Consider the following 15,263-nt stretch of genomic DNA (forward strand, 5'->3'; position numbering starts at 1 on the left):
TGCTCAGGGGTGTTCCACACGCCGCGGTGCTGGGATCGGTCCTTTTCACATTATGTATCAATGATTTGGATGACAACGTCGATGGTTTTGTGCCGATACAAAAAATGGGAGGAGAACCAGGTAATGCTGAAGAAGTGCTGAGTTTGCAGAAGGATTTATGCCAGGTTAGGAGATTGGGCAAGGAAATGGCAGTTTGAATATTATGTAGAGAAATGTATGATCATGCAGTCTAGTGGAAGGAACAAATGTGTAAATTTTTCTAAATGGGCATCAAGTTCAGACATCAGAATTGAAGAAGTTATTTGGAGTTCACTTACAGGTAGAGTTTGGTGGTAAGGAAGGCAAAGGAAATGCTCGCATTCATTTTGAGAGGGACAGAATGTTCCTAAATGAATGGAGCAGCAAGCTTGACTTTATCTTTCTTGTATTTGTGTGGTTTTGAACTCTTAACGTCAGAGATTGTATTGTTCAATTTAATTATATAGTTTGGCTATATTAACCATTGATGTGTTTCTGGGCTGCTATGTTTTGCTCACATCTGACAAAAATATGAATAATTATCTTAAAGTAAAAAAAAACCTGAGTTACTATAGGATGAACACTTGCTTTTTGTTTACTCCTTGCAAGGATCTTTCATCCACCAATATAATAAAGATCAAGTTTCATACGGTGATAATACTGATTTATCTAATTCTGTTCATGAGATACTGCTGCCTGTCAAGTAAACGCTCCTCAGTTCTGTTCTTCGGAAGCTTTTGAGCGCCTTCGGGTCCTGATAAATTCAGAAAATATTATTAAAACTTTATAGAGATGTTCAGTAGGTCAGGTTGCACTCACAGAGAGATAGAGAGAGAAAAAAAAAACAGGTTACTGTTGCAGGAAAATGTCTTTTCATCAGAACTTGCTTTATGAATTGTGTAAATACAAGGTCTTATGTCGTCAAGAGCTTCAAAAATAATTGCATATTTTCTTAACGTTGAGCATACTTGACTTCTCTCAGTTAGGTCGATTGGTGGAACAATTTTCTGCAGAGTTTTGTTGATATTCCCAATCAGCAGTAACAAGTCCCTTCCAACTCTAAATCAATTTGTAGCACTTTGACATCTGGAAAATGAACCATAACTCAGAGGTTGGGATCAGCTTTCAGTTATTCTCTGCTCAGAAAAAAATCATTTCTGGTTGGGAGTGACTGTATGTAGTTTTCTTCTGACTGGATTGTGATCTTTGAAAAGGGAGATGCCAAGAGTTCAGGACCAGCATGTTCTGGCGAGGGGTGAAAGGCAAAGGTGACAAAGTTAGGGAACCGTGGATGACAAAGGATATTGAAGGTCTGACTCGGGATTTAAAAAAAACAAACTTGTACCAATTATCGGCTGGTGGGAGTCTCTTTTGGGATATAATGTTCAACAGAGAACTTAAGAAAAAAAATACGAGGGGAAAAGTGGATTGTGAAATATCTTTGGCAAGTAAGTTTAAGAAGAAGCCCGAGACCTCATAAGAAAGAAGATAGTCAGGGAAAGAGAAGCTTGCTGACTGACCAAAGGAGATAATCTGTGTGTAGACCCATGCAACATGGGCAAGGTCTGAAATGAATATTAAGCAAGGAGAAGGGCATAGATGATCTGCAGCAGGGTTAAGAAGAAGGTGGTGTTGGTTTCATGAGATATGTAAGGGTTGATAAGTCCTCAGGGCTTATCAGAGATCTACCTCAAGTTGTGACAGGAAAAAGGGATAGGTTGGGTTGATTTAACCTAGAGCAAAGAAGGCTGAGGGATGACCTGACAGCGAAATATAAAATTATAAGAGTGGATAGTCAGAATCATTTTGCTGTGGAGAGGATGTATATATTAAAAAATGAAGGCATGTGCTTTAAGTTAAAGGAAAGATTTACCCAGAGAACAGTGACGATTAAGAATTCACTGCCTGGAGAGATGGTGGAGTCAGATAGTATTCCTATGTTTAAGAGACACATAGACAATCACATAAGAAAGCAAGGTACAGAAGAATACAAACCAAAATGTGGGCAAAAAAAAAAAACGTAGGCTGGAGGTGATGGGCCAATGGGATTGTCGCACTCTACCTCATGCTGAGAAGGAGACAAAAGCTGCTTATTTAGGTTGGAAGCTTTAAAGACAGATTCTGTTTGAATTAGATCTTGAAGTGTAACTTCAAAGTGAGTCTATCTATGCTCTTTTGCTTTAACTTGAACGTTATTGACACCTGGGATTCCATCTTACTTTTGGCTCAATCAGAACAAATTATCTGCTCACTGCCTGTCACAGTGGTGCTCTAACTGCCACGCTAACTGTGCCATGTTGATGAGAATGTGGGGAGAATAAACGTAAGATTAGTGTAAGTGCAGTTGGGATGGCAAATCAGGGAGCCAAAGGGCCTTTTTCTAAACTGCATGTCTCTGTAGCATCCCAGCAGCCTGGAATATGCTTCATGGTTGTTTGGACAATTTTTGCCATTTCCCAGTTTGATTTCAGCCACCTAAACAATCTGGCTTTAAGTTGAGTAGACCAGCTTTACTTGCAGCTTGTCATTCAAAAAATTGACATCGCCCCCCCCCCCCCCCACCCCCCCACACCTACTGTCTAGCCCTCAACTGTAATTTGTGCTCCTAGCATGCTGAGAACATTTTAAAGTGGTTGAGGTAGTACCCAGGCATGACCAGGTCTGAATTAATCATGCCTTGTTGATTGCAATGCTTATTTCTAATTGCTGTCCAATTTCATCCCCACAAGGATTCGATTAATTCAGGTTTGTTTTTAATCTAATATTCATAAATTATGATTTAAGGACTTCATAAAAGTCACTCCTGAAGCCTGGAATTTGGCAACATAATTTCTGCAGATCTCCACTACTTTTCCTTAAAGTTTTCTTTTAACCATATAACCATATAACAATTACACCATGGAAACAGGCCAATTTGGCCCTTCTAGTCTGCAATAATCCAAGTAGCCTCCTCTAATCCCACTTACCAGCACCCTGCCCATATCCCTCCATCCCTCTTCCATCCATATACTTATCCAACTCTGACAAAATTGACCCTGCCTCCACCACCTTTCCTGGAAGCCCATTCCACACAGTAACCACTCTCTGAGTAAGGGTAAAGAAGTTCCCCCTCATGTTACTCCTAAACCTTTGCCTGTCAACTCTCAACCCATGAGTTCTTGTATCCATCTCTCCTACTCTCAATGGGAAAACCCTTTCCACATCAACTCTATCTATCCCTCTCATTAACTTAAACACCTCTATCAAATCCTCTCTCAGCCTTCTACGTTCCAAAGAATAAAGACCTAATTTCCTCAATCTTTCCTTGTATTCCAAATGCTGAAACCCAGGCAACATTTTTGTAAATCTTCTCTGCACTCTCTCTATCTTGCTAATATCCTTCCTATAAATCGGTGACCAGTACTGCACACAGTACTCTAAATTTGGCCTCACCATTGCCTTGTACATTTTCATCATTACTTCCTAACTCCTATATTCTATGCACTGATTTATATAGGCAAGCATACTGAAGGGCTTCTTCACCACCCTATCCACATGCGCTCCTAACTTCAGGGAACAATGCACCATTATTCCTAGATCTTTCTGCTCCACTGCATTCTTCAATGCCCTCCCATTTACCACATATGCCTTGCTTTGATTATTCTTTACAAAATGAAGCACCTCACACTTATCAGCATTAAACTCCATCTGCCATCTTTCTGCCCACTCCTCTAAGCAGTTTAAATGCCTCCGCAATCTTTGAAAACCCTCTTCATCATCCACAAATCCCCCTATTTTAGTATCATCTGTATATTTACTAATCCAATTTACCATCCCATCCTCCAAATCATTAATATATATGACAGACAGCAACGGTCCCAATACCAAACCCTGAGGTACACTGCTTGTCACCGGCCTCCATCCTGACAAACAATTATGTACTACTACTACTCTCTGGCACTTTCCTTCCAGCCACTGTTGAATCCATTTGACTATCTCCAAATTAATACCCAAGAACTTAGCCTTCCTAACTAACCTTCCATGCAAAACCCTATCGAAGGCCTTACTGAAGTCCATATAGACAACATCCACTGCTTTACCCTCATCAACATTCCTAGTCACCTCTTCAAAAAATTCAACAAGATTGGTCAACCATGACCTTCCACGCACAAATCCGTGTTGAGTGTCCCTGATCAGATCTTGTCCCTCCATATATTTATATATACTATCTCTAAGAACACTTTCGATCAATTGACCTACCACAGATGTTAAACTTACAGGCTGATAATTGCTAGGCTTGCTCCTCAAACCCTTTTTAAACAAAGGAACCGCATGCGCAACACACCAATTCTCCGGCACTATACCCGTCTCTAATGACATTTGAAAAATCACTGCCAGAGCCTCCGCTATTTCCTCACTAACTTCTCTCAAGGTGCTGGGGAAAATCCTTTCAGGACCTGGAGACTTATCCACTTTTATATGTTTCAAAAGCTCCAGTACTATCTCTTTCTTAAACACTATAGTCTCCATATATACCCCCTTTGCTTCCTTTACCCTTCACAGTTCAATATCCTTCTCCTCAGTCAATACTGAGGAAAATAAATTCTTCAAGACCTCCCCCATCTCTTTTGGCTCCACACACATTTGTCCTTTCTGATTCTCTATTGGACCAATTTTGTATCTCACTTTCCTTTTGCTATTTACATATTTGTAGAAACCCTTTGGATTTATTTTCACCCTGCTTGCTATAGCCACCTCCTACCTTCTTTTAGCTTTTCTAATTTCTTTCTTAAGATTCTCTTTACATTCAATATAGTACCCAAACATCTCCTTTTTTCCCTGTTTCTTATATTTATTGTAGTACTCCCTCTTTTGTCGAACCAAGTTTCCAATATCCCTTGAGAACCATGGCTCTCTCAAACTTTTGACCTTTCCTTTCAACCTAACAGGTATATAAAGATATTGTACTCTTAAAATCTCTCCTCGAAAAGACCCTCCATTTCTCTATTACATCCTTCCCAGAAAACAAATTGTCCCAATCCACCCCTTGTAAATCCTTTCGCTTCTCCTCAAACCTAGCTTTTCCTCACTCAAAAACCTCAACTCTGGGCCCAGATCTATCCTTTTCCTTAATTACCTTGAAGCTAATGGCACCATGATCACTGGACCCGAAGTGCTCCCCACACATACCTCTGTCACCTGACCCATCTCATTCCCCAACAGTAAATCCAACACAGCGCCCTCTCTAATTGGTACCTCCACGTATTGATGTAAAAAGCTATCCTGCACACATTTTACAAACTCCAACCCATCCAGCCCTTTCATGGAATGGGTTTCCCAATCGATATTCGTAAAATTAAAACCCCCTCACAATCACTACGCTGTGTTTATTACAAATATCCGCTATCTCCTTACTAATTTGTTCCCCTAATTTGCATTCTCTAATACACCCCTATAATTGTAACTTCCCCTTTCCTATTCCTCAATTCTACCCAAATAGCCTCCCTGGACAAGCCTTCTATTCTATCGCACCTAAGCTCCACTGTAATATTTTCTCTAACAAGTAGTGCAACCGCACCCACTCTTGCTCCCCCCACCACCCCGGTTCTATCACACCTAAAGCAACTAAATCCAGGAATATTTAGCTGCCAGTCACATCCCTCCTGTAACCATGTTTCACTAATCGCTACCACGTCATACTTCCAAGTGTCAGTCCATACCTTCAGCTCATCCACCTTCCTTACAATGCTACCAGCATTAAAATATACGCATTTTAGAGATTTCCCACTTTTTACTTCCTATTTGCCCCTCTTTACCAACTCCTCTCCTATGATCTTTTGCAATCAACCTCTGTCCATCTTCGTATAGAGTCACCATTTTTACTCATATGAACATTGATCTCATGTACAAGTTGACTCCCTATGTGTGGCCAAAAAAATATGGAATTTTCAATATATCCCATGTAAAAGTCGATCCCAGCCCCTCACCTCAGCCTTGTACACAGGCCCATGCCTCAGTCACAGACTCTCGCCTCGGCCCCGGTCGCCTAACCATTGAAGCTCCTGAAACCTTGAATGCGGACTCTCACCCCTGCTGTCCACCAATCTAAACTCCTGACGCCTTTGACAACGCAGATACCTGCCACATTCCTGACCTCCCCCATGGTAGGATGTGTGTTTTGATGCACAAACTCTGTACAATTACTTTAATTCATTTGTGTTTTTTGTTCTTTATTTGTTTAGAAATCATTTGGTCTTCTGCTACTCTTATGGTATTTTGGATTCTAGTGTGAAGTTTAGGTCCTCAAAAGCAGTATCAATGTAATTTTCAACCCCATAAAAAAGATCCAGAAATTTTGAATTTTACATGAGTAAATATGGTAACTAAAACTAAAGTCATTGTGTTTAACAGCACAGAAGCAAGTCATTTAGTCCAACTTGTCCATAACTATCTAGCTACTCCCATCTGCATGCATTTACCTCATATTCCTCTAATTAATTCATATCCATATATCTACCTAAATGCCTTTTAATTTCAGTCGACTATATTTTCTCTATCTTGCCAAAGCCATCACATGCTGGCAAATTTATTTGGTCGTTATTAAGTTATTGAACTGGTGATCAATAGTCTGGATTACTTAGCCAGTGAGAAGTTTGAATCACATCACTACTGTAGTTGCATTTAAGTTTAAATAAATGTGTCAATTTGGATGAAGAGCTTGTAGTATCTGGACTATTGGCTGCAACAGCACTGGAAAAATGAAAAATAAAATAACACTTCTGGACCTTTGGGGAAGGAAATCTGCTGTCCTTGTCTGGCCTGAGGATGAGCCCTGGACAGCAATGCCATGATGAAAACAGAAAATGCTCAAAAAATACATCACAAGGTCACAAGATATAAGAGCAGGAGCAGGCCAATTGGCACATCGGGTCTTCTGTGCCATTTAATAATGAGCTGATCCTCATTACTGAGCGCCACACTCTGGCCTTCTCCCCTTAACTATTGATGCCCTGTCAAATCAAATACCTGTCAATTTCTGTCTAAAATAGACCAAAAAACCTCACTTCCATTAGTGCCTGTGGCAACAGGCTCCACAGACTCCTGAGCCTCTAGCTAAAGAAATTTGTCCACATTTCATTTGTGGCATATTTGGCATAAAGGGGTAGCACGGTTGGTGTAGCGGTTAGAGCAACACTTTACAGCGCCAGTGATCAGGACTGGGGTTTGAATCCTGCGCTGTCTGTAAGGAGTTTGTTCGTTCTCCCCATGTCTGCGTGAGTTTCCCCCAGGGGCTTCGGTTTCTTCCCACTGTTCAAAACAAACTGGAGGTTATAGGTCAATTGAGTGTAAATTGGGCAGCATGGACTCATGGGCCAGAGGGGCCTGTTACCATGCTATATGTCTACATTTCTTTTTTTAAATTTGACACCCTTTTATTCTGAAATTGTGGCCTCTTCTCCAAGACTCTTGATCATAGGGAAAAAAATAAACTTTGTCATATCTACTCTATCCAGGCCTTTCAGCATTCAAAATGTCTCTACGAGGTCTCCCCTCATGCTTCTGTACTCCAACAAGTACAGTCCAAAAGCCAACAAACCTTCCTCATATGCTAACTTTTTCATCCCTGGTATCATTCTGGTGAATCTTCTCTGAACCCTCTCTAATGCTAACACATCCTTTTTCCAATAAGGCAGCCAAAAATGCACACGGTACTCCAAGTGAGGTTTCAGTTAGAGTCTCAACATTGGATCCCTGCTGTTGTACACTATTCCTCTAGAAATGAATGTCAACATTGGATTTGTTTTCTTTACTGCTGAGTCAACCTGGAGGTTAACCTTTAGGGTATCCTGCATGAGGACTCCCAATTTTGAAATTTGAATTCTCTCCCCATCTAAATCAGATCAAACAGCATCTGTAGAAGAAGAATGAGAGTTAACATTTCAGGTCAAAGACCTTTCATCAGCTGTCGAAATGGAGGATGCTGTAGATGAAGTTTCTACTGAGTCAGTGTTGGTGGAAGTCAGAAATAGGAAGGGAGCAATTACTTTACGGGAGGAGTCGATAGGCCCCCAATAGTCCTCAGGATACCGAGGAACAGATAAGTAGGCAGATTTTGGAATGGTACAGAAATTTCAGGATTGCTGTTATAGGAGACTTCAACTTCCCTAATGTTGTTGGGCCATTCCTAAATGCAAGAGGGATAGATGGGTCAGAATTTGTCAGGTGTGTTCAAGAAGGATTCTGGAAACAGAATGTGGACCAGCTGACTAGAGGAGAAATTATACTGAATCTAACACTGGGTAATGAACCTGGTCAGGTGGCAGACCTCTCAGTGGAGGAGCATTTTGGTGAGAGTGATCATAGCTCCTTGAGCTTTACCATAGCCATAGACAGCTAATTATGATGGGATGAGTCAGGAGCTAAGGAGAGTAAACTGGAAACAGATGTCCATGGGAGAAAGCACAGAAGTAATTTGGAGGATGTTTAGGGACCACTTGTGCTGGGTCAGGTTAGATTTTTCCCATTTAAGATGGTTGGAAAAGGGAACAGTGGTTGACAAAACAGGCAAGGCAGCTAGTTAAGAGGAAGAAGGATGCATACATTGGATATAGGAAGCAGGGAATAGGAAGGGTTCAAGAGAATTATATGGTAGTCAGAAAGGAACTTAAGAAAGAACTTAGGAGAGCTCAAAAGGGGCATGAGAAAGCCTTGGCAAGTAGTATTAAGGAAAGCCCCGAAGGTGTGCTATGAGTGTGTGAAGAACAGAAGAATGATGAGAATGAAGGTGGAGCCATTAAAGAATAAAGGAGACAATATTTGCCTGAAGGGGGGAAGTTGGAGTTGTCCTAAATGAATACTTTGCTTTATTATTCACAAGAGAAAAGGACATTAATCAGGGTGAGGTCAGAATAGAACAGGCTAGTGTGCTAGACAATATTGAGATTAAAGAAGAGGAAGTGTTAGATCTTCTTAAATACATTAAGTCCCCAGGGCAAGAAGCGATATACCCTAGTTTTCTGTGTGAAGGGAGGAAAGAGAAAGCTGGGGCATTGGCTATGAACTTGCATCCACTCAGGTCACAGGGGAGGTGCTGGAAATTCGGAGAATGGCATATGTGGTCCCCTTGTTTAAAAAAGGTAATAGGGAGAATCCTGGGAATTATAGACTGAAGAGTTTTACATCAGTGTTGTGTGAAATATTGGAGAGGATTCTTGAATTTAGGATCTATGAGTATTTGAAGAAGTACAGTCTAATCAAGGATAGTCATCATGGCTTTGTGAAGCGAAGATTCTGTCTTGCAAGCTTAATTAATTTTTTTGAAGATGTAACTAAAGTAATTGATCAAGGTAGGGCAGTAGATGTGGTCTATATGGATTTTAGTAAGGCATTTGACAAGTTCCTCCATGAGAGACTCATTCAGAAAGTCATGAGGTATGCAATCCATGGAACCTTGGATGTATGGATTAAAAATTGGCTTGCATGTCGAATGGAAAGTATTCTGCCTGGAGGTCAGTGACTAAAGGTGTTCTGCACAGATCTGTTCTGGGATCCCTGCTCTTTGTGATTTATATAAATGATCACATAAACAGAAGGATGCATCATTAAATTTGTGGATGAAGGTTGGAGCAGTTGTGGTTAGTGCTGAAGTTTGTAATAGCTTATAAAACAATATAGACAGAAGGCAGAGTTGGGTGGAAAAGTGGCAGATGGAGTTCAATCCAATAAGTGTGAGGTGATGAATTTTGGAAGGACTAACTTGAAGGCTAAGTACAGGGTTAATAGATGAACACTTAACAGTGTGGAGGAACAGAGGGACCTTGGCATCCCAAATATATATCTCTCTAAATGTTGCCACACAGATTGAGAGGATAATTAAGAAGGCTTGTAGGATGCTAGACTTCATTAACAAGGGAATTGAGTTCAAGAGTCCAGAGGTCATGTTGGAACTGTACAAATCTCTGGTGAAACTACTGTGTTCAGTTCTGCTTACCTCAATATAGGAAGAATGTTGCAGCTATGGAGAGGGTGCAGAGGAGATTTACCGGGATGTTCCCTGGATGGGAAAATAAGTCTTATGAGGCAATGTTTAGCAAAGCTTGGACTTTACTCTTTGGAGAAAGAAGTGACTTACTGGAGGTGTACAAGCTTCTGAGAGGCCTGGTTAAGGTGGACAGCCAGCACCTTTTTCCCTGGGTAGGAATAGCAAATCCCAGATGACATCTGCACAAAGTGAAGGGAGGAAAATTTAAGGGAGACATTAGGGTAATTTTTTTTTACACAGAGCCTGGAATGCTTTGCCAGGGATGGTGGTGGCAACTGAAATATTAAGGGAATTTAAGAGACTGAATGAATGAGGGTTATGAGGTAGGAAGGTTTTTGTTTTTTTTTTGGTTGGAATGGCATTGAGGACAGAAAGGCCTGTACTGTGGTGTAATATTCTATGTTCTATGTATATCACACAGGGAATGGCAGGTGAATGGATTGGGCTGCCTGGGATAGTGGTGAAAGCAAGTACAAGATTCAAGATCAAAACGCAATTTATTATCATGTAAGAAAATGTCATATTACACAAAATTGTTTTCTGTCTACTGTAAGCAGATTCGCCATCAGCAGAAATTGCCTAAAGTCCTTCATAGTCAGAGAAAGAGAAGCAAAAGAGAGCTCCCTCAGTCACTGAGTGTCCGTGCATTCACCACTAATGTTCCCGCAACCTTCGCAGCCACACAGAGTCCAGTCCAAACCATTGGCCACCCAAACTCAGGATCAGAAGCTCCGGCACAATTAGGAACCCATCAGCACCCTTTGCAAACCCCCCCCCCCTTCAGCCAGTTTCCAGAAGACCACCTCCTGATGTGAGTCCCTTGGCCACAGTCTCCTGCAGCCCACAGCCTGCCTGGGTTCCTTGCCTCGAGTTTCCAAGAACCCGTTGCCTGTGTGCTACTCACTGGCCCGCCACCTGGGTCGCTGATCCAAAGGTCGATTCCTCTGCTTCTCCTTTTCAGATGGGTGGAGTTCGCCCTGTTTTCTGGTTCCTACACCAGTCCTCCACTTCCTCAGAGTCTCAAGCTCCAATTGGCTGCTGCCGATCATAGGTGCTGCCACTTTTGGCACAATAGTGGTCTTTAAAGCATCGTAAAATAAACACATTAATATGCAGGGAATGTAGGAATATAGATCCTGTGAAAGTAAACAAGATTTAGTTTAATTTGATATTCGATTTGGTGCAGACATTCTGGGCCAGTTCCTGTGTACTGTGATCCACCGGAACTGACAAAGAGAGGAAAGAAGCCAAGATGGAGGAGGGCAATAGGACTATCAGTAACAGAGTGAAACAATGTTCCCGTTAAAGCGATAGTTAAGGTCTTTGTCTATGATTTAATTGTCATTTCTCATTCCACAAAGCTGCCCAGTCTGCGGACTTTTGCCACTGTTTTCTGTTTTTCTTTCAGATTCCTGCTATCCAAAGTGGATCAACAAGCCACTCTTCACTTAGGGCATTTGCCATGACCATCTGCTTGTTAAGGTCGAGCTCCTGTCAAAATACAAAAAGTACCACCAAGCCACACAGGACAATTCAAACAGACTTTATTCGAGTAACACTAGCGGGAATGAGCAGTCTGTAAGTGGTGGGTAGACAAGGTCACCTCACTAAGACTGTCTGGTCTCATTCAAAGAGCACAGTCACAGGGTACAATATTTAAGGCATTTTCCTGCATACAAATTGGATAACATTTCTCTGAAGGTATTGCTACAGTTTATGCTTTACATTTTGCATATCCTCTTCCTAAATACAGGGAAATGATTTATTGTTGGTCATTTAATCTCATGTACCAGTTATAATTAAGGAACATTCTTCTGGTATACAAAAAATCAACAGACGTCTGGAAGGATTGTTCACAGTACACATCAGTATCTATTCTCTGCCTTCCTGATATTGTCTCAGAGTTCTGATCCTTTGATAGAGTCTTCCACGTTACTTATAAGTTACATTGGGTTGCGTTGTTCAGTTGGCTTGGTTTAGAGGTTAATTGTAAGATGTTAATTAGTCCCAATAGAAGAATGTCCATTGTGACAAAAGGTATCCTAACATTCCTTGTGTGATCTCTGGCAGTGTAATATCAATGCTGTCTCCACCTGACAATTTGTGTCAATTTCAAGATGATTAGTTCAATCCCTTATTCTGTCTGTGGGGCAATTCAACAGGACACAATTTAACATATTGGCAGCATGTAACAGTTGCAGACCTGTATGGGGTCAGATTTATTTCTACCCTTTAAGTGATGTCCTTATAAATGTTAACATGCTCACCCAGAATCACAGTGCTCTGCAGACTTTTGTGTTTCACTGCATTCAGTTGCTCCACTGTGAAATCTCTTCAAAAGATGCCTCCCTCTCTTCGAAGGGAGTTCTCTGAGAAACTCTGCTCTGAAGCTCCATGACCAAGTAGTCAACTAGAACTCGCTGAGTTCCTCCAATGTTTCTGTGATTTCACTACAGTCACAGCATCTGTAAACTTTTGCGCTTCATTCCATTTACCAGTGGGTATGACATATCAGCCTTGCTAGTAAACTCCACTTCCTGCGTCTTTCCAAATTTTTCCGTTTATTTTTATTTTAGACTTACCCGTTTCCTTTGATACAAGCTTTCAAGACATTTTAGTCACAGTATCTTCTCTGACACAGTATGTAATTGATCCATTTTGCATTTTTACTTTGTGCTATCTTCATAAATCCATGGAGGTACATAATCATCCAAATAGATGAAAAGAAACATTAAAGGAAATATTAAATCTAAGGATATTTCTTTTGAAATTGACAAGCAGCAGCGTCAGCTTAAGGACTGGGAGATTTTAAAATTCAACAATGGATGTCAACTATCTAAGCGAAGTGAAAGAGAGAAAATGAGGAGAATGTCAATCATTCTCTGAATATTTTTAGTTGTGGAATACAGCTATCCGTAATAAAGGATGCAATATGAACACACGCCGAAGAAATAACAAGCATCCTAGATAGAGAGGATAAAACTTGTGCTGTAGATAGAGGGGAACAGATGAACCTTGTTTACTTGGATTTCTAGAAGGTATTTCCACATAAAAGATTTGTCCATTAGATAAGGATGCATAGAGTTGGGGGAGATGTATTAGTAGGGATAAAGGTTTGGTTAACCAATAGAAAGATGAATATGGCTGGAAATCAGTGGTGAATGGAGTACTGCAAGGGTCGAGGCTGGCCCCGCAACTGTTTATGATATACATTAACAATCTGGAAGAGGGGACAGAGTGCAGGGTATCTAAGTTTGCTGATGAGGCTAAATTGAGTGGAAAAAGCAATATGGAGAGTCTGCAAAGAGATACAGATCGGTTTAGTGAGTGGGCGAGGGTCTGGCAGATGGGGCACAATGTTGGTGATTATGAGGTTTGAACGGGAAAATAGAAGTTCAGATTAAATGGCAAGTGGTTGCAGCAAGCTGCCATGCAGAAGGACTTGGGAGTGCTTGTGCATCATTTCCGAACAGTTGGTTTGCAGGTGAAGCAGGCTATCAAGAAGGCAAATGGAGTGTTGGCCTTCATTGATACAGGATTAAATTTAGGAGCAGGAAGGTTATGCTGCACCTGTATAGGGTACTAGTGAAGCTGCATTTGGACTACTGAAAGCAGTTCTGGTCTCCTCATTTGAGGTAGGATATAGTGGCTTTAGAGGCAGGGCCGACGTGGCTCACTAGGTTGATTCCAGAGATAATGCAGTTAACTTATGAGTAGAAATTGGGGCTGTACTCACTAAAATTCAGAAGAATAAGAGGAGACCTTATAGAAAAGTATAAAATTATGAAGGACATAGACAAAGTAGAGGGAGGCAAGTTGTTTCCACTGACTAGAACATGAGGAAATTGCCTCAAGATTTGGGATAGTAGATTCAGGAGGAATGGTTTTTCTCAGAGAGTAGTGAATCTATAGAATTTGCTGTCCATTGAAGTAGTGGAGGCTACCTCATAAATATAGTTAAGACAAAGTTGGGTAGATTTTTACATAGAAGGGGAATTAAGGGATATGGGGGGAAAGGCAGGTAGGTGAAGATGAGCCTATCATCAGATCAGCCATATCTTATTAAATGGCAGAGCAGGCTCAAGGGGCCTACATGAGGGGTTTCAGACTACAGGGATGAGGACTGGCACTGGGAACCAGAAATCAGGGAGAACACCCCCCCCCCCTACCTCCACCCCCCAAACAATTTGAGAAAACAAAGTAGAAGTGACAATCTACAGTGGTAGATTATTTAGAACATAGATCATAGAGCACTACAGCACAGTACAGGCCCTTGAGCCCTTGATGTTGTGCCGACCCATATATTGCTTAAAAAAATCACTATACCCTCCCAACCCTGTAACCCTCTATTTTTCTTCCATCCATGTGCCTGTCTAAGAGTCTCTTAAATGCCCCTAATGTTTCACCCTCCACAACCATCCCTGGAAGAGACTCCCAGGCCCCCACAACTCTCTGTGTGAAAAATTATCTCTGATGACTCCCATAAACTTCACTCCCTTCACTTTTTACATGTGACTTCTGGTGTTTGTTATTCTTGCCCTGGGAAAAAAGTTGCTAGATGTCCACCCTATCTATGCCTTATAATCTTGTAGACCTCTATTAAGTCTCCTCTCATCCTTTTATGCTCCAAAGTCCCAGCTCTGATAACCTTGCATTGTAAGACTTATTTTCCAATCCAGGTAACATCCTGGTAAATCTCCTCTGAACCTTTTTCCATAGCTTCCACATCCTTTCTGAAATGAGGTGACCAGAACAGAGCACAATTCTCTAAGTGTGGTCTCACCTGAGGTATGTAGAGTTGCAACATGACCTCTCTACTCCTGAACTCAATCCCCCTATTAATGAAGCCCCAAGGCCTTCTTAACTATCATATCAACCTGTGGGCCGAACTTGAGGGATATATGGAATTGGAGTCAAAGGTCTCTCCATTCATCCACACTCTAAAGTAACTGACAATTCACCCTGTACTCAGCCTTCTGGTTTGTCCTTCCAAAATGCATCACTTCACATTTATCCGGAGTGAACTCCATCTGCCATTTTTCCGCCCAACTCTGCATCCTGCCTATTTCCATTTGTAACCTATGACAACTGGAGGAGTTGTAGATGGAGCTGAAGGTTGTCATATCATCCACAAACTTCCACCTCTTCATCTAGGTCATATATAAAGATCACCAAGAACAACAACAGATCCTTGCAGAACTCCATTAGCCACTTACCTCCAGGT

Source organism: Narcine bancroftii, chromosome 1 (assembly GCF_036971445.1).
Source record: "Narcine bancroftii isolate sNarBan1 chromosome 1, sNarBan1.hap1, whole genome shotgun sequence".
NCBI classification, from domain to species: domain Eukaryota; kingdom Metazoa; phylum Chordata; class Chondrichthyes; order Torpediniformes; family Narcinidae; genus Narcine; species Narcine bancroftii.